At 42.7% G+C, this 8,607-nt stretch overlaps 1 long non-coding RNA gene across 1 annotated transcript; it reads left to right on the forward strand.

Moving 5' to 3' along the window:
* The first annotated feature begins 566 nt into the window (after nt 1–566).
* Nucleotides 567–1,162, forward strand: LOC123135324 (uncharacterized). The gene is made up of 2 exons (XR_006465924.1): nt 567–740; nt 826–1,162. It is a non-coding gene; the product is annotated as an uncharacterized lncRNA (long non-coding RNA).
* The last annotated feature ends 7,445 nt before the right edge of the window (nt 1,163–8,607 follow it).

Raw genomic sequence — 8,607 nt, forward strand, 5'->3', positions numbered from 1 at the left:
TTTTTAAGCACAAAAAGCAAAGTTTAACCAAACTCTAGGGCTGCTAGGGCTTGGCAGAGAAACAAACATAAGAAAAACCACGCATGCATCTCCCTCAAATGCCCATGTTTTCGCTAATTACAAGCGCTCGTAGAAACCAGTTGCTCGTGGATGATCAGATACGTAACACCCTCGTGCTGCTCGTGGATGAAGTTTGTGCTGACTCATCATTGACGGCGGCCGCGGCAAGATGCATCGAGCTGCTCCATGCCGCTCCACTCGCTTACGGCGGCGAACTCCAGGCAGGGGATTCCAGCGTCACTTCACGTACTACTATTAGTGTGACCTTTACCTAACACTATTAGTGTGAGTGTGACCTTTAACTAACACTACTACTAGAAGTACTATGAGTAATAAATGATGTTTACTCGATCTATTTCTATGCCTAACCATATACAGTATATCTTAGGATTTTAAAGCGACGGATGTGGACACCCATGTTTGTTGAAGTGCTGCCATCCCCGATCGATCCGTGATGGCTCTATAAATGTGTTCGTTAAAAAGCAGCTAGTTCTGAGTGCCAAACACAAAGAACGAAGGAACCATGGCTGCTCTGAAAGCTCTCATATGCGTCGTGTTACTACTTGGAGTCATCGGCTTCGCCTCCCCTCACATCTCGGCGGGGCGTATCGCTCCGGTGGTCGCTCCGGCAGTCCATTGTGCATCGACTGTCGAACCGAGCACCGTATCTACTGTAACAGGTGAGTTTAATTGTTACTTAGTTTTTTTTCCATAAGCACGTACGTGACCCTTGTCGCGACCGTGATATCTATCTGCTATGAATAGGAGGATGCAGTGGTAGCGCTCCAGCTACCACAGAAGAGAAGGGACTGCTGCCTTCGAGAGGCATCTTCCTTCCGCCCCTCCTCCCGCCATCGCGTGAAAACCTGCTGAAAGTTCCACCAGGAAGCACCCCCTAAGGTGAAGGAAAAACAAGATGGAACCACTAAGTCATAATATTGAATAATGATGTAACAGTTCTGGTTATCGTGCATGTATGCCACCATGGGGAGCCACGTATGTTTCAATTCACTGGTCTGTTCCGACATACTCCTATATGTTTTAATAGCAACTCGATCGTTGGAATGTTACATCGAGTTTATTAGCAGAAGTTTTTATGCTAGCTCTGGTGAAACGTTCGATCAAATTTCTTGCAACAAATTCTTATGCTCCAAATTTAGCACTAAAAGAAATTTTGAATGACAGACGCAAATATCAAAAATGGAGTGGCTGTAAGTTCAACGAACAAACAAAAATGTGCTCGATTTTGTGATGATATGGGTCGAGAAGCCACATGTTCGTTGTAACCAATAATTGTGCACCTGATGGAGTTCATCCTAGGAAAAGGTCACATGTCTTCTCAAACAAGAATAGAAAAGTTTAGATGTTAACACCCTAGAGAACTGGGGTGAACTTCCTAACAACCTGGTAAACCATGTTATAGAAAATATTTAGCTTCTCTTAGTCAATCCTGTAGTTTACCAACTTCCAAGGCACGGAATATTTGTGTAGGTCATTTTCCTTAAAATATCTGCATAGACGAGTAAATAGGTAACTACGTAAGGATGTTACCACATTTTTCAGTTAGTGAATTGTGCATATGAACTTATCTCTGTGCTACTACATCAAATCCTCAGTTAATCATATAAAGAAGACATTGAATAGTTGGTTTTCTATTTCCCCCATCCAAGAGGCATCTAGCAAGTGGGCCAACTTAATAGTGTTTTACAATATTGTAAGGCAAATTATCAGTCAAAACTATTACTTGAATAATTCGACTTACTTACGAGCCCTTTTACGGTGATTGGGGAGGTACCACCAATACTTTAAGGTACCACCCCTGAATTATTAGTTAACTAGTTCCCTCATCCAAGAGGAATCTAGCACATGGACCGAGATAGAACATTCTCTAGAAAATATTAGCTGAATGATTTGACTTACAATATTGTGCTAACCTTTTATGGTTTTGAAATTCTAAAGAAAAAAGTTTTATTAAAATACTATCCGATTCTAGAAATATGAAATTTGGTATTAAAGGCAAATTAATACAGAATTGCAAAGCAATTTCCTAGATCACAGTTTCTTCAGGAATGCAACTACATCTGTAAAAACAAATAAAGGAGACATCCTACCAAATGAACGCAAAGATCACACATAGAAGTGGAATGGAATAGATAGTCGGTGCCAAAACTTATAGATGAATCTGCATTTGGCAACAAAATATATGTGCATGTACGAAACAGATGCATGTCTGGCAAGTCATGAGATGAACATTATTTTGTGAAGCGTAGGCTAGAGCTGAAAATCATAGGATCTTGAAACCAACTCACGATTTTCACACATGGATTGTTGCCTTCCACACACCCCTGTCCATGGCTAGTCTGCAAACTACGTCTTATGATGAACCCAAGGATATATGTTAAGCATTCTATATGTAAATATTTTTGTCCACAAACTTGGTCAAAGTTTCTGAGGTTTCACTTTTCAAAACAAGTTATGTACACTATATTACGAAACGAAGGGAATACGTACTTACGTGGTAACTGGAAATCACATCGACGGCCAATCAGAAAGTTTTCAATTAGCCTCACTGGCTCCTTGCACGCGGCCTCCTCGATACGTCGGCTGTCAGCATGCCGCTCCCCGCACACGGCTCGCTGTTGCGTGCCGCCCCACTTGCTGCTAGCCCTCCAAAATAACAATTGATTTCAGTGTATAATGTACTGTTTTCGTATAAAATAACAATTGAACAAAAACACGTGTCTTGCCCGTCTAACGCCATCCTCAACAACGGTAATACTGAGCACAACAGAAACCTGACACTCTACAGCACCTAAGACTAACGCCCCAGAATCTTAATCCTATCTAGTGATCTCGAAATGAATTTCTTGAATGTTGGACCGTGTGGTTTGGCTTCGTTGGTGAGGGAGATAAATAAGCACGCCAGCATAATTTGACAAAAATGCTGCGCTAGCGACACATCCAGGGCCGCAGAAAAAGCCTCCTCCCCCCATGCGGCGGCGACGCGCCGCACCGGGGCCAACCCGCCGGGCCTCCTCCTCCCCCCAGCGAACGACTCTCTTGTCGCCGCTGAGGGCGTCGCAGGCTAGGCCTGCGTGCCGCAACGGCGGCCGCGGCAATCTTCCTCTCAGCGGCGATCATATCTGAGTGGTGGCGATCCATTTTTGATGATTCAAGGGCGGTGGCGCGGGCTGGCGGCGACCATGGTTGTCATCTTGGCGGCGACGACGACGGAATCGTGGGGGCGGCTAGGTCGCCCGATCTGCATCCATATCGGATTTGGGTGGTGGTGCTCCTCAGGGCGTCATGCGTATTCTTTGTTCCGCTGCAGCAAGGGCCTTTGGACTAGGCCAGCGACATGAGGACGTCGGGGGCTCCGGCCCTGAGCGCGGAGGTGGTGGCCATCCTCTTCGCCGGAGGTGGTCGGCTGGAGGGTCGTGGCTTCTCGCGTCCAGTCCCGGCGTCGAGCGGGGAGGCGAGGCTGCCGGTGAAAACCGTGCTATTACTCCGGTCATGTTGGGCGATGGCGGCGTCTTTGCGTCGTTATCATGTTGAAGACATCGCAATTGCAGCTTCCGTCAACTTGCTTGCGCTGCTCTTGGTGAAAACCTAGACCCAGGATTCCCGGATAGGACGATGGCGCCGCTTTTGGCGTCCTTCTCCCTCATGGGGGCATCGTTTTTGAGCAGCAGCTGATGGAGGAGACAAGTGGTGGAGCGGTTTTACATTTACCACGTTGTGACGGCGGATCTCCATGGCGTGGTGCAGTGGAGACTCGGCCCCCGATGCGCGGTGATGGACTCGCGCAGGAGAGTGACGCTGTCTGGCGTCATGGTGGCGTCGACGGCAGCGAGATTGGGCAAGGTAGATGCAACAGTATAGCTCTGAAGATGGATTGGTGGCAGGTGGTTGCGGCGGCCTCATACCCGGCAGGCGTCCTGATTGAGGAGCACGCCGGACTGGTGGATGCCCCATACCTGGCAGGCGTCCTGGTTGAGACCTCAGATCTTAGATGTTGGATTTGGTTGGGAGGTCTGTTTGGTATTAGGCTCAGACTATCAGCATCCCTTCATCAACTGGATAGAAGCAGCGACAGATGTTGCCTAGACGGTGGCTTTAGTTTTACTATTATATGACTTCGTAAGATCTTGTGTCTATAATTAATAAACGGGCTGTATGCATCGTCCAGATGGAAAAGCTGGGGTCTTCCTCCTTTTTTAAAATAATAATAATTTGACAAAATAATCCCAATAGTAAAATGACCATACGAGTTATGGTCAGAAGAATGACCATACAAGTTACGGTCAGAATGACGAGCATAATTTTTCGTATAAAATTCTGGCAGCAGCAAACTGGTGAGCTGGCTGGCCGAGCCTATACTATGGCTTGCCAGGGTGTCAAGGTCGGCTTGGCTCAGTCCATGTCCAAGGTGAGATGAGCTTCTAGGAATGTAGGGCCGAAACCGACTCTGCTTGACCCCAGGTTTAGGCATGTGCAGTGCTCAATGCTTCTTGATCAGGGTTTGAAGAGGATAATAGCATCGTGTCTCAAAAAAATGTATCGGAGTTTAAACAAAAATATGTCACTTGCCCGTTTAACGCCTTCCTCGACAACGGTATACTGCACACAAGAGCAACCTGACACTCGCTAGGCCCCACACCCTTAATCCTATCTAGTGATCTTCAAAAGAACTAGCAGTGTTACCCGCGCATTTGTGCGGCTAGACTTGCTATATATTTTTGTATTCGTTACTCTTTTTAGTTAACACCGTTCATTTGATTCTGCTCCGCATTAGTATTTCTATATAAACAAATATGGCAAAAATGTGTGTCTTAAAAATATATGTTAAACCTTTGGATTCATCATTTGTAGAAATTGTTTGCTCAATATTTGTATGTGTGACTATGAGAACACGGAAATACCGGTTCTCTTTGTGCCACCAATACAAACCATGTTGTTTTGTATTTATCTTTAGGTTTCACTTTCCAATTTTTTTCACCGCTCAACATTTATATTTTAATCCAATATTTTCTATTTCACTCATATAAATTTAAACGTTGAAGGCATATATCCATACCTTTTCATATGTTTCATCATCAGCGTATGTTATCTACAATTCACACACGTCCTTGTAATAATTATTGGTATTGTTGACTCCGGTAGTATTTGTCCCTATGGCCAAATGTAATTAAACTTATTCTTGACCTTGCATTAGCATTATGCATTTAGTTGTATTGTTATTCACATATATTTGATAAAACAAATCAACATCATGCAATTCAAAATAATATAATTCCCTAATTATATTAAAGAAATTGCTCTTCTAGTTATCTTTATTAATGACTATTTTTTCCAAACAGCCAAATGTTATCTTAGCCTCGAATTACCCATCAGCATATCATTAAAATATTGAAAAGCAATGTAGTTGAAATGTGTGTCTTGAGAAAAAATATCGAGCTATGGCTAAAATCTCTATCTCTGAAGTGTAATTATTGGTAATGACACATGTTAGTGACAGTATGTTACTAATTAATGGTAGTGAGTTTTGTGAGTGACCTCCTGCCTCACCAAACTATTCCAATAATTAACCTAAGCGGCATTTTATCTTGCTTTCTATATGTCGCCACGATCTGTGTTGCAATTCTGATTTCCTGATAGTACAATAGTATGCTATCGATTTACCACACACGCTTTCAGATGTTCTGTTAAGAGATGTCCCGATAAGTGTTTTTCAGTTATTTTATTTGTCCATGTTTCTCCACATCAACTTATGTTTTAAGCAATTAACATCAAATGACTAATTAATTAAATTTCTATCATGTGGCTGTACATGTTATATTACATGTTAAGTTCGGTAGCCGAAATAAATAAAATTACAACTTCTTTATGCCTTTTAATTATTATTCCAAAATTCACAAATAAATCGAGGGTTATCCTTTGACCAACGAATAACAAATACACATATTTAAAGCTTTTATTTTCCACATTTTCACAACCCATGAAATTTATATTTCCACCCAATCTGGATACTGATGACATGTATCCGTGCCTTTTTATATATGGTTATTACATCATCCACCTATGATTTTGATCACTCACACACGTGTTATAATTATATTTGGTATTATTTTCCTTTCTAGTATTTGCACTCATGTATGAGGAATTATTATTTCACACATGCAAAAAAAGATTCTTTTTACACAAAATCTTGATCATATGTTCACGTATATGAGTTCACTGGATTGGTGCTTGGTTTCGATGTACTGGTTATCAAAATCAGTAGCGCTCATGCATCTTGCCCTGTTACACCCGCAAAAAAAAAAATCTTGCTCTATTAGAGGAGCTATATACACGTTGTATATTGCTTAAAGGTTATGGATGCGCTTGATTGTGTTTTCCTAAGAAAAGACCCGCCATAAATTTCTCTATTTATTCCAAAAAGAAAAACTTTTTTTTAGCTCTGAAGGTGATCGCTACTTGGTGTGTCCAAGTTGGACACTGTTTATATAAGGATGACGTCAGATATACGATTTGGCCGGAGGCTCTTTTTTTACTATCTGGCCGGAGCAAATTGATTAGCTGCCCTCATGTCTAGGACTAACACGTACTACATGTGTGTATCTCTTTACCCAAATACATCTCTGACGTGCGTGTCCTTTACGGACGCACGTTTACTACCTTTTTTTGAGGGAACGCACGTTTACTACCTTTGGTATACAGTCCATGTGTTTGACTTGTCTACTCGATTTGCTTAGGAAGGTTTAATTCTAGCACGTTGCCCGTTACAAAGGATTCCTATTTACGTGGTCTGTTAAATCTAGGCCGTTCAAAAATCATAACTCAAAAGTATTAAATCTTCACCGTTCATTTTCTATCGTTTTAAGTATATAATAATAGAATAATAGATAGATAGAAGATAGATAGATAGATAGATAGATAGATAGATAGATAGATAGATAGATTTCTTGAATGTTCAACGGTGTGGCTCGGCATAGCTGGTGAGGGAGATTAATAAGCATGCGAGCATAATTTGACAAAAAAAATCCCAACAGTAAAATGAGAATGACAATACGAGTTAGGGTCAGAAGATGGAGCAATTCTGATATTGTTTATTCTATCCTGAAACGTCCATTGCTGATTACAATGGTCTCATGAGTCATGACTAGCAGACTCAGGCCTGCCTATGTATTGCACATAGTTGTAGACAAGCAATAGCAATGTTGCGAGTAAATTAGTTAACTAACATTGTCGCCAAACTTTCATCTGGATCCTTTTGATTTCTATCACCTCTGTTTGACGGCTCCGAGGTCTCTTGTCACGCAGTGCATGAAATGTACAGTTCATCATCAAGGTAGAAACCAGCATTTATGTTATGTTATGCTCCAAATTTAGATACATTAAAACTGAGAACCATCCCAGCCCTCTCAGGCCATCAGCATTTCTAATAGTTGGATTACCACTTTCAATCATTTTTGACCGTCGGATTTGTTGTTAGTCCCACCTAAATCTCGTGTGCAGGCTAACTCGCACATCAGGCTACGCTAAACTTTTCGGGCCACCGCTTCTGTGGCTTTTTTGGGCGTCATACGTTCAATTTGGCCTACTAGCCTACTAGGCCTATACATTAAAACTGAGAACCATCCTAGCCATCTCAGGCCATCAGCATTTCTAATACTCGCTCTATTTTTGTATACAAGGCCACAAAGCCATATTACAGGTACGAAGGCAAAAATTAATGCCCTCTAAGTCAATATTGCAAGCCACCTTGTTTCTTTGTTTGCCGTGTAAATTAATGTGTATTCTTCTCTTTCATGCACATCAAGCCAATGCTCACACTCCCGCACGTATGCAAGGGATAATTAATGTCCTCTGATAGTACTACGAGGCGAACACCATTAATATTGTATCGATTAGTGTTAGCGGCCTTATATATCTGCAAATTATAATTTTGATAGTGGCCTTGTATATAAAAATGGAGGGAGTAGTTGGATTGCCACTTTTAATCATTTTCAGTCGTCGGATTTGTTGTTAGTCCCACCTAAATCTCGTGTGCAGGCTAACTCGCACGTCAGGCTGCGCTAAACTTTTCGGGCCACTGCTTCTGTGGCTTTTTTGGGCGTCTTACGTTCAATTTGGCCTACTAGCCTACTGGGCCTATACAACCATCGTAAAACAAAATGCAGAAACTGCTCGGTCGGTAGGTCTGCGAGAGAAAGAAGCGGATCCGGCGCTGCGCGAGGGGTGAGAGGCCGGTGCGGACAGTTGCAGAGAGAGAAAGAGGAGCATGGCTGAAAATCAAGTAGATTGTTCTATCCTGATGGGGAATGGCTCGCGTGCATCTGTTCATGGTGTTGGCACGCACTAGTAGAAAACAGGGCATTTGTCCGGGTTGGTGAGGCCCTTTTGTCCCGGTTCATGAACCGGGACTAAAGGGTCGTTACTAATGCCTCCCACCTTTAGTCCCGGTTCTAACACGAACCGGGATAGATGGGCCTCCACGTGGCCACTCCGAGCAGCCCAGGCAAGGGGGCCTTTGGTCCCGGTTGT

The sequence above is a fragment of the Triticum aestivum genome, chromosome 6B (genome assembly GCF_018294505.1).
Source record: "Triticum aestivum cultivar Chinese Spring chromosome 6B, IWGSC CS RefSeq v2.1, whole genome shotgun sequence".
NCBI lineage: Eukaryota > Viridiplantae > Streptophyta > Magnoliopsida > Poales > Poaceae > Triticum > Triticum aestivum.